Source organism: Chiloscyllium plagiosum, unplaced genomic scaffold (genome assembly GCF_037043375.1).
Source record: "Chiloscyllium plagiosum isolate Xiang-an unplaced genomic scaffold, Cpla_swu_hap1 HiC_scaffold_15, whole genome shotgun sequence".
Classification (NCBI taxonomy): domain Eukaryota; kingdom Metazoa; phylum Chordata; class Chondrichthyes; order Orectolobiformes; family Hemiscylliidae; genus Chiloscyllium; species Chiloscyllium plagiosum.
The window spans coordinates 61,355,827-61,367,014 of NW_028270153.1; the positions used below are offsets into that span (position 1 = coordinate 61,355,827).

Genomic DNA, 11,188 nt, shown 5'->3' on the forward strand with positions numbered 1-11,188 from the left:
TTTTTCATCCACGTGTAGGGCTACGCGGGAGAGAGGGTCGTGTCTTTTTCTGGCTAGCTGGTGTTCGTGTATCCTGATGGCTAACTTTCTTCCTGTTTGTCCTACGTAGTGTTTGTGGCAATCCTTGCATGGAATTTTGTAGATGACGTTGGTTTTGTCCATGGGTTGTACTGGGTCTTTTAAGTTTGTTAGTTTTTGTTTGAGAGTGTTGGTGGGTTTGTGTGCTACTAGGATTCCGAAGGGTCTTAGTAGTCTGGCTGTCATTTCTGAGACTTCTTTGACGTATGGTAAGGTGGTTAGGGTTTCTGGCTGTGTTTGGTCTGCTTGTCGTGGTTTGTTTTTGAGGAATCTGCGCACCGTATTTTTTGAGGATCCGTTCTTCTTGAATACGTTGTATAGGTGGTTCTCCTCTGTTTTCCGAAGTTCGTCTGTGCTGCAGTGTGTGGTGGCTCATTGGAATAGTGTTCTGATACAGCTTCGTTTGTGTGTGTTGGGATGGTTGCTGGTGTAGTTGAGTATTTGGTCAGTGTTTGTCGGTTTTCTGTGCGCAGGTTTGTCATTCTCTGTTGTCCTTTCTTTCAACTGTGACGTCCAGGAATGCAAGTTTGTTGTCGGTTTCTTCCTCCTTGGTGAACTTTATGTCTGTGAGGGTGTTGTTGATGATGTTAAATGTCTCTTCTATCTTGTTTTGTTTTGTGATGACAAAGGTGTCATCTATGTAGCGGACCCAGATTTTTGGTTTGATGGTTGGTAGGGCTGTTTGTTCTAGTCTTTGCATTACTGCTTCTGCTATGAATCCTGATAGCGGAGATCCCATGGGTGTGCTGTTGGTTTGTTTGTAGATTATGTTTTTGAAGGTGAAGTGGGTGGTGAGGCACAGGTCCACTAGCTTCATGATGTTTTCGTTGGTAATGTGATTAGTGGTGGTTGGGGTGTGTGTGATGGTCTCTTCTAAAAGTGTGGTAAGTGTTTCCTTTGCCAGGTCAATGTTGATGGAGGTGAACAGTGCTGTTACCTCGAATGAGATCATTGTTTCGTCTTCCTCTATTTTGGTGTTTTTGATGATTTTTAGGAATTCCTGGGTGGAGTGGATGGAGTGCTGTGACTCTTCTACTAGGTATTTCAGTCTTGCGTGTAGTTCTTTGGCCAGTCTGTAAGTTGGTGTTCCGGGTAGTGAGACTATGGGTCTGAGGGGGGCTTCTGGTTTATGGATTTTTGGTAGTCCCTAGAATCGTGGGGTGTTGGTCCTGTCTGGTTGCGTTTTCTGGAATTCCATCTTGTTTGATTGTCCGGAATTGTATAATTTTCTTCGGAGATATGTAATTTTGTTTCCTCGTTGTGGGGTCAGGTCTAGCGCCACCTGTTGGTAGGTGTCGGTGTCTGCGAGTAGTGCATTGGCTTTCTCTATGTAGTCCCTTCTGTTCAAGATGACTATCCACTCCACCTCCAATTTTGGTGTCATCAGCAAACTTACTAACTATACTCTTATACTCAGATCCAAATAAAATGTTGCTTTTCATATATTTTACTAACTTTACCACCAGCTAGTATACAATGTTAAAACTTGATAGTAGTAAAGATCTTAATTGCCCTTTGGACAATTAAGGATGAGCGTTAAATCTTGGCCTAGCCAGCAAACGCCCTCATCCCATGAAATAAAAGAAATCTTACCAGAAAGTCAACAAAAAGCTAATTACTTGCTCTATAGTGGAATAAGAATCAATTGCAATCAACTGTTCCAATCGAGTTCTGTTTGTCTCAAGGTCACTCACTCGCTCCTCTAGGTGATGCCAGCTGCCTGTCTCAGGGCACCCATCATGACTGCTCAGTTCACAAATGGATGCAACATATCTCTCCCAATAACATCCTGCAGCACTATGGGCTGGGTCTTATTAGTTTTTGGCAAAGTGAAAGCTAAGTTTGGTGGAGTGATTGTCACAGCAAGGCTGATTGAGGCGATGGAATTAAACATGAACGTTTTGGTGTGATGAGGAGCTTCCCTGTTTGTTCAGGAGACTGTTCCTATCCCAAATATAGCTGCAGTATTGTCAGCATATGGCAGGTTCACCAAGGAATCGAACACATCGTCTGCGCATGCCACTAACATATTAAAATTAAATGAGAAAACAGGGGAAAAAGCATGACACTGGTAGTCACTTATACTTCCAGTCCTACAGTAGGGAATGCCGTACCATTGACAAAATCCCATCCGCTGAGCTAACACTGACCGTTGTGTAGCCCGCCACAAAAATGTGTCTGAATTGCTTATATTTTCCTCAGGATTGTGTTGTGCATTAAGCTCATTGAGCAATTCAGACAGCATAACGTCATCTGGTGTAAGTGAGTTCTGGAAAGCATTCCAAATTGTTGGAATGAGCTTTAAGGATTGATGAGTGGGATCTGCCGACTGGCCTTAAGTCTACTCCAGTGCTGTACACAAACAAAAACAATTTCAGGAGGCAGTTCTTGTCAGTCTAGAAATTGCTGCTATCAATTTTACAACATGAGGCTTATTGAGATTCCAGCAATTGCTTGCCTTACTATTTTAACAGAGTTTAAAAGAAAGTTTTACCATAGGTTTATTTACCATTACACACATCTTACATTTAGTTCAAACAGCAAGATCTAACATTGGTAGACTATGGTTGCTTTATGTATCTAACTAGTCTATTCACAGCCCAATAAAAGGTAAAATTGTACTAGGGTTCATTTTAAATAGAACATAGATTAGATTACATTACAGTGTGGAAACAGGCCCTTCGGCCCAACAAGTCCACACCGACCCGCCGAAGCGCAACCCACCCATACCCCTACATTTACCCCTTACCTAACACTACGGGCAATTTATCATGGCCAATTCACCTGACCTGCACATCTTTGGACTGTGGGAGGAAACCAGAGCACCCGGAGGAAACCCACGCAGACACGGGGAGAACGTGCAAACTCCACACAGTCAGTCGCTTGAGGCGGGAATTGAACCCGGGTCTCCAGCGCTGTGAGGCAGCAGTGCTAACCACTGTGCCACCGTGCCGCCCACAGGATTGTGTTGTGCATTAGGAAGCTAGACAGGAGTAATCCTTCTTCTAACTGTCCCCACCATCTACACCAGCAGTCCCTGCCTCATGATGGGTGAAAGCTTAGACTATTCCCTCTTCTTATCTCAATAGCACCCACAGGATCACCCCACACCAAATCAACTAACGTCAGCTAACTTAACACAGAGCAAAGATTGAATGGGGGACATTTCTGTTTCTGTCAGCTCATTGGATAAACTTGCTGACATTAAGAAGGTTGTTCCAACTGTGGCTTTCTCATGACTAAATGTAGCCCTTACTTTAAAATACCATTGTCAGCTGGGGGAGGGTGAATAAAATATATTGCAGGCATCTCTGTCTTTTGCCAGCTTGAGAACTGTTTGTGGTGACATTGTTTTCTTGCACTGCTCACCATCACAGCTCAAATATTTTGCTCATCACAAAGGCTTAATACTCCAACTGAATTAATAGATAGAGCTGAAAAAGGCATATGAACATGAAATGTGGTAGCTGATGGAAGCGATGGAGTTACCTTTAAGAAATGCTGGGAGATTAGACACGGTCTTATTTTGGAATCAGAGTGGTGCAGTTAGAGATGGAATCTTACTGCAAGATTGAAAGGATAGAAAGTGACTCACTCCAAGTGGTGATGTTATTGTGCGTCTTTGGAATAATTGGTGGGGAGAGAAAGCAAGTCTTTGTAAGTTCTCAGCAATAAGTCATACTCAGTTTATTTAAAAATGATCCCGTGTCTGTCTAATGTACTAAATAATAAATATCTTCTTTAAAAAGTCCTTGTCTGCCATTTGATGTGACATGTTGGCCAGATAGCGAATCCGTACCTAATGCACGAATTTTGACACCACTATAATTCCCTGAACAGAGTTTTCATGAAACCCTTCAACAGAGATTCTACTTCGAGAAACAATTATTAAATAAACAAAATACATTTGGACATGATCCATCGGGATGGTCTTTCCCAATTTGTGCAATGTGCTATTATTTTACCAGAACATACTGAGCATTTGAAAACATGATGCTTTGAACTTTGAGTGAATTGCTGAAGGTCATTTTCAACTTCACCTTCATTTACACCAGCCGACAGCGTGCTGTGAATATAAGATGTTGAGACAAAGAAAAAAAATCCAAGTCTTAGGGCAACAGTAAAGCATTATTCAACAAGAAGTCTGATGTCAAGAAGGACAACTGGTCAAGGATATGATGAAGATTAGACTCAATTCCCTACAGAGTGGAAACAGGCCCTTCGGCCCAACAAGTCCACACTGACCCTCCAAAGAGTAACCCACCCAGACCCATTTCCCTCTGACTAATGCACCTAATACTATGGGCAATTTAGCATGGACAATTCACCTGACCTGCACATCATTGGACTATGGGAGGAAACCCATGCAGACGCAGGGAGAATGTGCAAACTCCACACAGACAAACGCCTGAGGATGGAATCAAACCTGGGACCCTGGTGCTGTGAGGCAGCAGTGCTAACCACTGAGCCACCATGATGAAAGACATGTCAGAGATAGTGGCAATTTAAACAATTATCTTTCAGACAAAGAAACAAAGCCTTTTTCGTCTCCTTTCATCTATTGAGTTAGGATGTCTTCTGTTTTTCTATTATCCTGCCTTCAGAAGCGGTCAATTACAGTCATCTCAGACGTTGACAACTACCTGATGAAGGAGCAGCTTTCTGAAAGCTAGTGCTTCCAAATAAACCTGTTGGACTATAACCTGGTGCTGTGTGATTTTTAACTTTGTTATCTCAGAGCTTACTGTGTCTAAGTAACACATCCAAAAGTACAAGGGTAATGTTCACCAGTCTCACGTCCTCTGTGAGAAGCAAGGCTTGAATGGATAAAGTGTTAAACCATTGCGATTATGATGCTGTGGGCCCATCTCCAAGCACAGCCCGTGCAGTTTAGGCTTGGAGGTCAGCATCTGTTAAGGCCATAAAAACATCAGATGCAGGAGCAGAAGTAGGCTATTTGGCTTATCAGGTCTGCTCTACCATTCAATAAGGTCATGAATGATCTGATAATCCTCAACTCCTCTTTCCCCATAATCCTTGAATTGTCTGCTGATATAAAAATCTGCCTTAAGCATAGTTAATGACCCAGCCTGAATAGCCCTCTACAGTAAAGAATTCCACAGAATGGCTGGTCTTTGAGAGAAGAAATTCTTCCTCATCTCTGTCCTAACTGGGCAGATCTTTACACTGAGATTATGCTCTCTGGTGCCATGGTCTCCCACATGGGCAAACAACTTCTCTACATTTTCCCTGTTCAAGCACCCTAAAAATCTTGTTACATCTAGTGTGTCCCCTTTATCTATCCAATGTGTTACTACCTCAAATAAATCTCATAAGCTTATCAGGCATGATTTCCCCTTCAGGAAGCCATGTTGTTTGCTCTTGATCACACTATATTCCTAAATGCTCTGCTATTACATTCTTTATAATAGACTCAATCACTTCTAGAATACTTTTACTGCAATAAGGGCACTAAAGCAGTTTCCCAAAAGCAAGTGGTAAATTAACTGGCCTGTGGCAGTTGTCTTTGTCTTCTTCCCTTCTTTAATCAGGGTATTACAGTTTTCCAATCCACTCGGACTTTTCAGAAACTAAGGATGCATTATTTCTGCAGGCAATTCCTTTAATATCCTAAAATGCATTTCCCTCATGTCCAGGGAACTTAATCCATTTGTATTTTGTCTGTTGTGCCAGTTGTTGTGTTCATATCCTCCTTTGCCCTTGATTATTTAGCATTTGTGGAATATTGTTAATACATTTTATTATAAAGACCGATTTAAATAATTTAACTCCTCTGCTATTTCCTGGTTCCCCACTATTGATTTCCCAGCTTCATTCTCTCAGGGGTCTATGTTCATTTTGGCTTCTCTCATATATATTCTATACATGAAGAAGCTTTGATATTCACAGTTATACAGTCATAGAGTCATACAGCATGGAAACAGGTCTTACAATCCACGTCAAACATTATCCCAAACTAAACCAGTCCCACCTACTTGGTCCTGGCCCATATCCCTCCATACCTTTCCTTTTCATGTATTTATCCAAATATCTTTTAAATGTTGTAATTGTGCCCACCTCCATCACTTCTACAGGAAGTTCATTCCACATGTGAACCACCCTCTGTGTAAAAAATTTGCCCCTCATGACTTTTTAAAATCTGTCGCCTCTCACCTTAAAAATGTGCCCCCTTGAAATTCCTTGCCCTAGGCTTAATATTACTTGCAAGTTTACTCTCAAAGTTTATTTTTACCCACTTATTTTTTGATTGCCTTCCATTGTTTTTTAAAACATTCCTAATCCACTCCTTAACCACTATTTTTTCCTGCATTATAGCTTTTTTTTAATTTCAATTTGTTGCTTCCCTAAGCCATAGTTGGCTGATCCCCTCCCTAGAGTCCTCCTTTCTCACTGGGAAATATCTTTAGTAAAGCCATGAACTATTTTCTAACATATCTGCCATTGTTCACAACATCTTTGCAGCTAAATCCCTTTTCCAGTCCATCCTGGCGAACTCTGTCCTCATTCCGTTATAACTACACTTAGTTAACTTTAGCACAGTTGTTTCTGACCCATGATTCACTCTCTCAAATGGAACGCTGCATTCTGTCTGTTACGGCCACTGTTTTCTATGGAATCTTTTACGATAAGATTTTAATCAAACCGGTCTTACCAGGACCAAAATTGTCTGATTCCTGGTTGAATAAAGAGCACATTGTTCTCAGAAACTGCCCAGAATGCATTCTATGAGTTTTCCCTCATGGCTGTCTTTGCCAATTGGACAATTCCAATCTCCATGAAAATTAAAGTCACTCGCGATTAATGTACAGCCTTTTGCACATTCCCTCTTTACCTGCAGGTTTAATTTCGAACCTATTGTACAGTTACAGCGAGGGAGCCTGTAGACTACTCCTATTAATGTCTTCTTCCCCTTTTAATTTCTTACATCCACCCACACGGAGCCTGCATCGTCCAATCCAAGATAATTTCTTGCTGTCATATTTATTCCATTCCATACTAACAATGCTACTCCATCAACCTTTCCATCTTCCACATACCTCTGAATATTTACTTCCCAGCTTTGGTCTCCTTATAACCGTCTCTGCCATGTCTATAAGATCATATCATTAACAGTTATTTCTGCTGTTAATTCATTTATCTTGTTCCAAATATTACATACATTTAAATTCAGAGAGATTTTGAAACCACATTATCCCCCCCTTTGACTGTAATTGCCATTGTTTCTCTATATTTTACACACACTCCCTTCCTGTACCAAAAAGTTGAAGTCCTGCTCCCTCATGAGAGAGGCAACTGGCAACGTTATTAACCTGAGGGTCAGCACATCTCAGGTGAGGGGTGAGGTTGAGAAGGTATGATATTGATGGCAACGTCAGCCTGTTATATCCATTGAACATGTGCTATTGATATCACTCTATAATGCAAACCAGCTGATTGTGCTATCAACCCACAGGTTTTGTTTTCCAAATAGATGCCCTGCAATGCTGCCATGTCCTTTTCCTTCATCAGACATTTCCCCTTTCTCAAACCCTCTCCCCTCTAATTAGTTTACAACTCTCTCTATAGCCCTAGTCATTTGAGTTGCCAGGACACTGGTCCCAGCATGATTTAAGTGAAGGACATCCCCCAGAACAGCTCCTTTCCACCCCCTGTGCTGGTGCCAGAGGCCTGTGAACTAAAACCCATTCCACCTCACACCAATCTTTGAACCACACATTTAACTTCTTGACATTATGTAGCATTTTAAATGAATGAATGAAAAAGTTAGCTTTACTGTCACATGCACTGGAGTGTAACGTTTGCAACATCACCCCTTATGGCATCATCTTAGATACAAGATACCTAGGTATGGTACTTAACTATTTGGTACAACATTGAAAATATAATAAATAAAAATCCAACATAAGAATAAAAAGGAAAAATAAGAACATGAATTGCAGTCCTTTTCACCAAGTCCGTGCTAGCACCGAGCCTCCTGATCACACCGGGCTTAGTCACCAGAACACGCCAGGCTTTAAGACTCGAGGCCTTACCTGCAGACCGCAAAGGGCTTCACATCCCGCCCCAGCCTCCAGTCCACAAAGGGCTTCACATCCCACCCCAGCCTCCAGTCTGGGACCGGACTCACAGCACTGGCCTCCTGTCTGGCACTTGTCTCCCCACACTGGCCTCCAGTCTGGGACCTGTCTCCCAGCACTGGCCTCCTGTCTGGGACTCATCTCCCCGCACTGACCTCCTGTCTGGGACTTGTCTCCCTGCACTGACCTCCTGTCTGGGATTTGTCTCCCTCCACTGGCCTCCTGTCTGGGACTTGTCTCCCCGCACTGACCTCCTGTCTGGGACTTGTCTCCCCGCACTGACCTCCTGTCTGGGATTTGTCTCCCTCCACTGGCCTCCTGTCTGGGACTTGTCTCCCCGCACTGACCTCCTGTCTGGGACTTATCTCCCCACACTGGCCTCCTGTCTGGGACTCATCTCCCCGCACTGATCTACTGTCTGGGACTTGTCTCCCCGCACTGACCTCCTGTCTGGGACTCATCTCCCCGCACTGATCTACTGTCTGGGACTTGTCTCCCCGCACTGACCTCCTGTCTGGGACTCATCTCCCCGCACTGGCCTCCTGTCTGGGACTTGTCTCTCTGCAGTGGCCTCCTGTCTGGGACTCATCTCCCCACACTGGCCTCCTGTCTGGGACTTGTCTCCCCGCACTGGCCTCCTGACTGGGACTCGTCTTCCCACATTGGCCTCCTGTCTGGGACCTGTCTCCCTGCACTGGCCTCCTGTCTGGGACTCATCTCCCCACACTGGCCTCCTGTCTGGGACTTGTCTCCCCGCACTGGCCCCCTGACTGGGACTCGTCTTCCCACATTGGCCTCCTGTCTGGGACCTGTCTCCCAGCACTGGCTTCCTGTCTGGGACACGTCTCCCCACACTAGCCTCCTGTCTGGGACTTGTCTCCCCACACTGGCCTCCTGTCTGGGACTTGTCTCCCCACACTGGCCTCCTGTCTGGGACTCGTCTCCCCACACTGGCCTCCAGTCTGGGACCTGTCTCCCTGCACTAGCCTCCAGTCTGGGACCTGTCTCCCTGCACAGGCCTCCTGTCTGGGACCTGTGTCCCTGCACAGGCCTCCTGCCTGGGACTCGTCTCTCCACATTAGCCTCCTGTCTGGGACTCGTCTCCCCACACTGGCTTCCGGTCTGGGACCCGCCTCCTGCACTGGCCTCCAGTCTGTGGCCCGGGTATAATTCAGATTTTATTGCCTTGAGCCCTTTTTTTAAGAAGCATTGGTCCGCTCTTTCAGCAGAACCTCCTCTCTAGTCTGACCAATGTCATTGCTACCAACATAGTGACCTCACAGCACCAAGGACCCAGGTTCGATTCCAGCCTTGGGCGTCTGTCTGTGTGGAGTTTGCACATTCTCCCCGTGACTGTGTGGGGTTCCTCTGGGTGGTCTGGTTTCCTCCCAAAGTCCAAAGATGTGCAGGTTAGATTAATTGGCCATGCTAAATTGCTCATAGGTATTGGGTGCATTGTCAGGGGTAAATGGAGGGCTGTGGGTCTGGATGAATTGCTCTTTGGAAGGTCAGTGTGGACTTGTTGGGCTGAATGGCCTGTTTCCATACTGTAGGGAATCTAATCTAAACGTACCCAATGACCACTAGATCCCTTCCCTTCCCCTCCAACTCCTTTAAGATAACTTTCTGATCAACTTGTTCAGAGGTGTTATTACATACCTCTGGAGCAGGTAGGACCCGAACCAATGTCTCCTGGTTCAGAGGTAGGGACACTACCACTGCATCACAAGCCCACTTTCCAAGTCCCTTAACCCCAACACCAGGCAGACATTACAGCCTTCAGGATGGATGATCTATCCCCCTAATTGTACGGCCATTATCACAATCACATTCCTATTTCCTCCCCTCACTTGAATGGCTTCCCATACCAGGGTGCCGTGATCGGTTTGCTCATCCTGCCTGCAGTGCCCACGGTGGTCCACACAGCTTTCAAGAACCTTATAACTGTTGAACAATTGCAGTGACCAAGCTTTCTGAAAAGCAGCTCTGTGTGACCTTATCCTGCCTCACCTGCAGTCACACTGACCTGTCCCTGGTTACAGATCGATTGTGAATTTCCTTGTCTGAGAGGTGTGACAGCTCCCTGGAGGAAAGTGGTCAGGTAACATCCCCCTTCCCCGATGTGCCACGATATCAGGCTCCAGCTTTGAGCTACCCATACTTATTGCAGATGTGGATCACGCTCGGGTCCAGCAGCTTCCATCCTGGCATCACTGCCATTTTTGAATAACGTATTAACTATTTACTCGAGCATCTCTACTCTTTACGTTTTATTGTTATTTTGAAACTTAAAAAAAACAACAAGGATCAATCTTACAGTCAGCCAGCTATTTTTATGAAAACAGTGGAGAAAATTGCTGGAGACCGAAACACAAACTGAAGACATTACTTTAAAGAAATATTCAACCTCTTCCCATTCTCCACTTTTTCCCTGCACTTACAGAATCCCTACAACGTGGAAACAGGCCGTTGGGCCCATTGAGTCCATCCCAACCCTCCAAAGAACATCCCATCAGACCCGTTCCCCCACCCTGTCACCCTGAATTTCCCACGGCTAACCCACCCAGCCTACACATCGCTGAACACTCTTAACAGTTTAGTATAAACAATCTACCCAACCTGCACATCTTCAGATTGTAGGAGGAAACTCACGCAGACACGGGGAAAATGTGCAAACTCCACGCAGACAGTCACCTGAGGCTGGGATCAAACCCCAGTCCCTGCTGCTATGAGGCAGCAGTGCTAACCACTGAGCCACCATGCTGCACATCATGCAGTAGTTCATCATATCAGTCCAACACTGCAGTTTGGCTTCTCGGTCCATGCCTTTTTATCCTGACCCACTCAACTCTTGTTCTGAAGCTTTGACCACTCAAAGAAAACCTGAATTTAAGTATTTCTGTCCCTCTTTGCAGCTGATTCCCACTTTGAACAAAATCCCAGTTGTACTCACTTGATCTTTGTCTCATCAGACAAAGTCCCTTTCAAACTGGCTGACGTCCTTACATTGT

At 44.7% G+C, this 11,188-nt stretch overlaps 1 pseudogene; it reads right to left on the reverse strand.

Annotated features, from left to right (window-relative positions):
- Positions 1 to 556: 556 nt before the first annotated feature.
- LOC148147668 (uncharacterized) lies at positions 557 to 7,187 on the reverse strand (annotated as a pseudogene).
- Between the last annotated feature and the right edge of the window lie 4,001 nt (positions 7,188 to 11,188).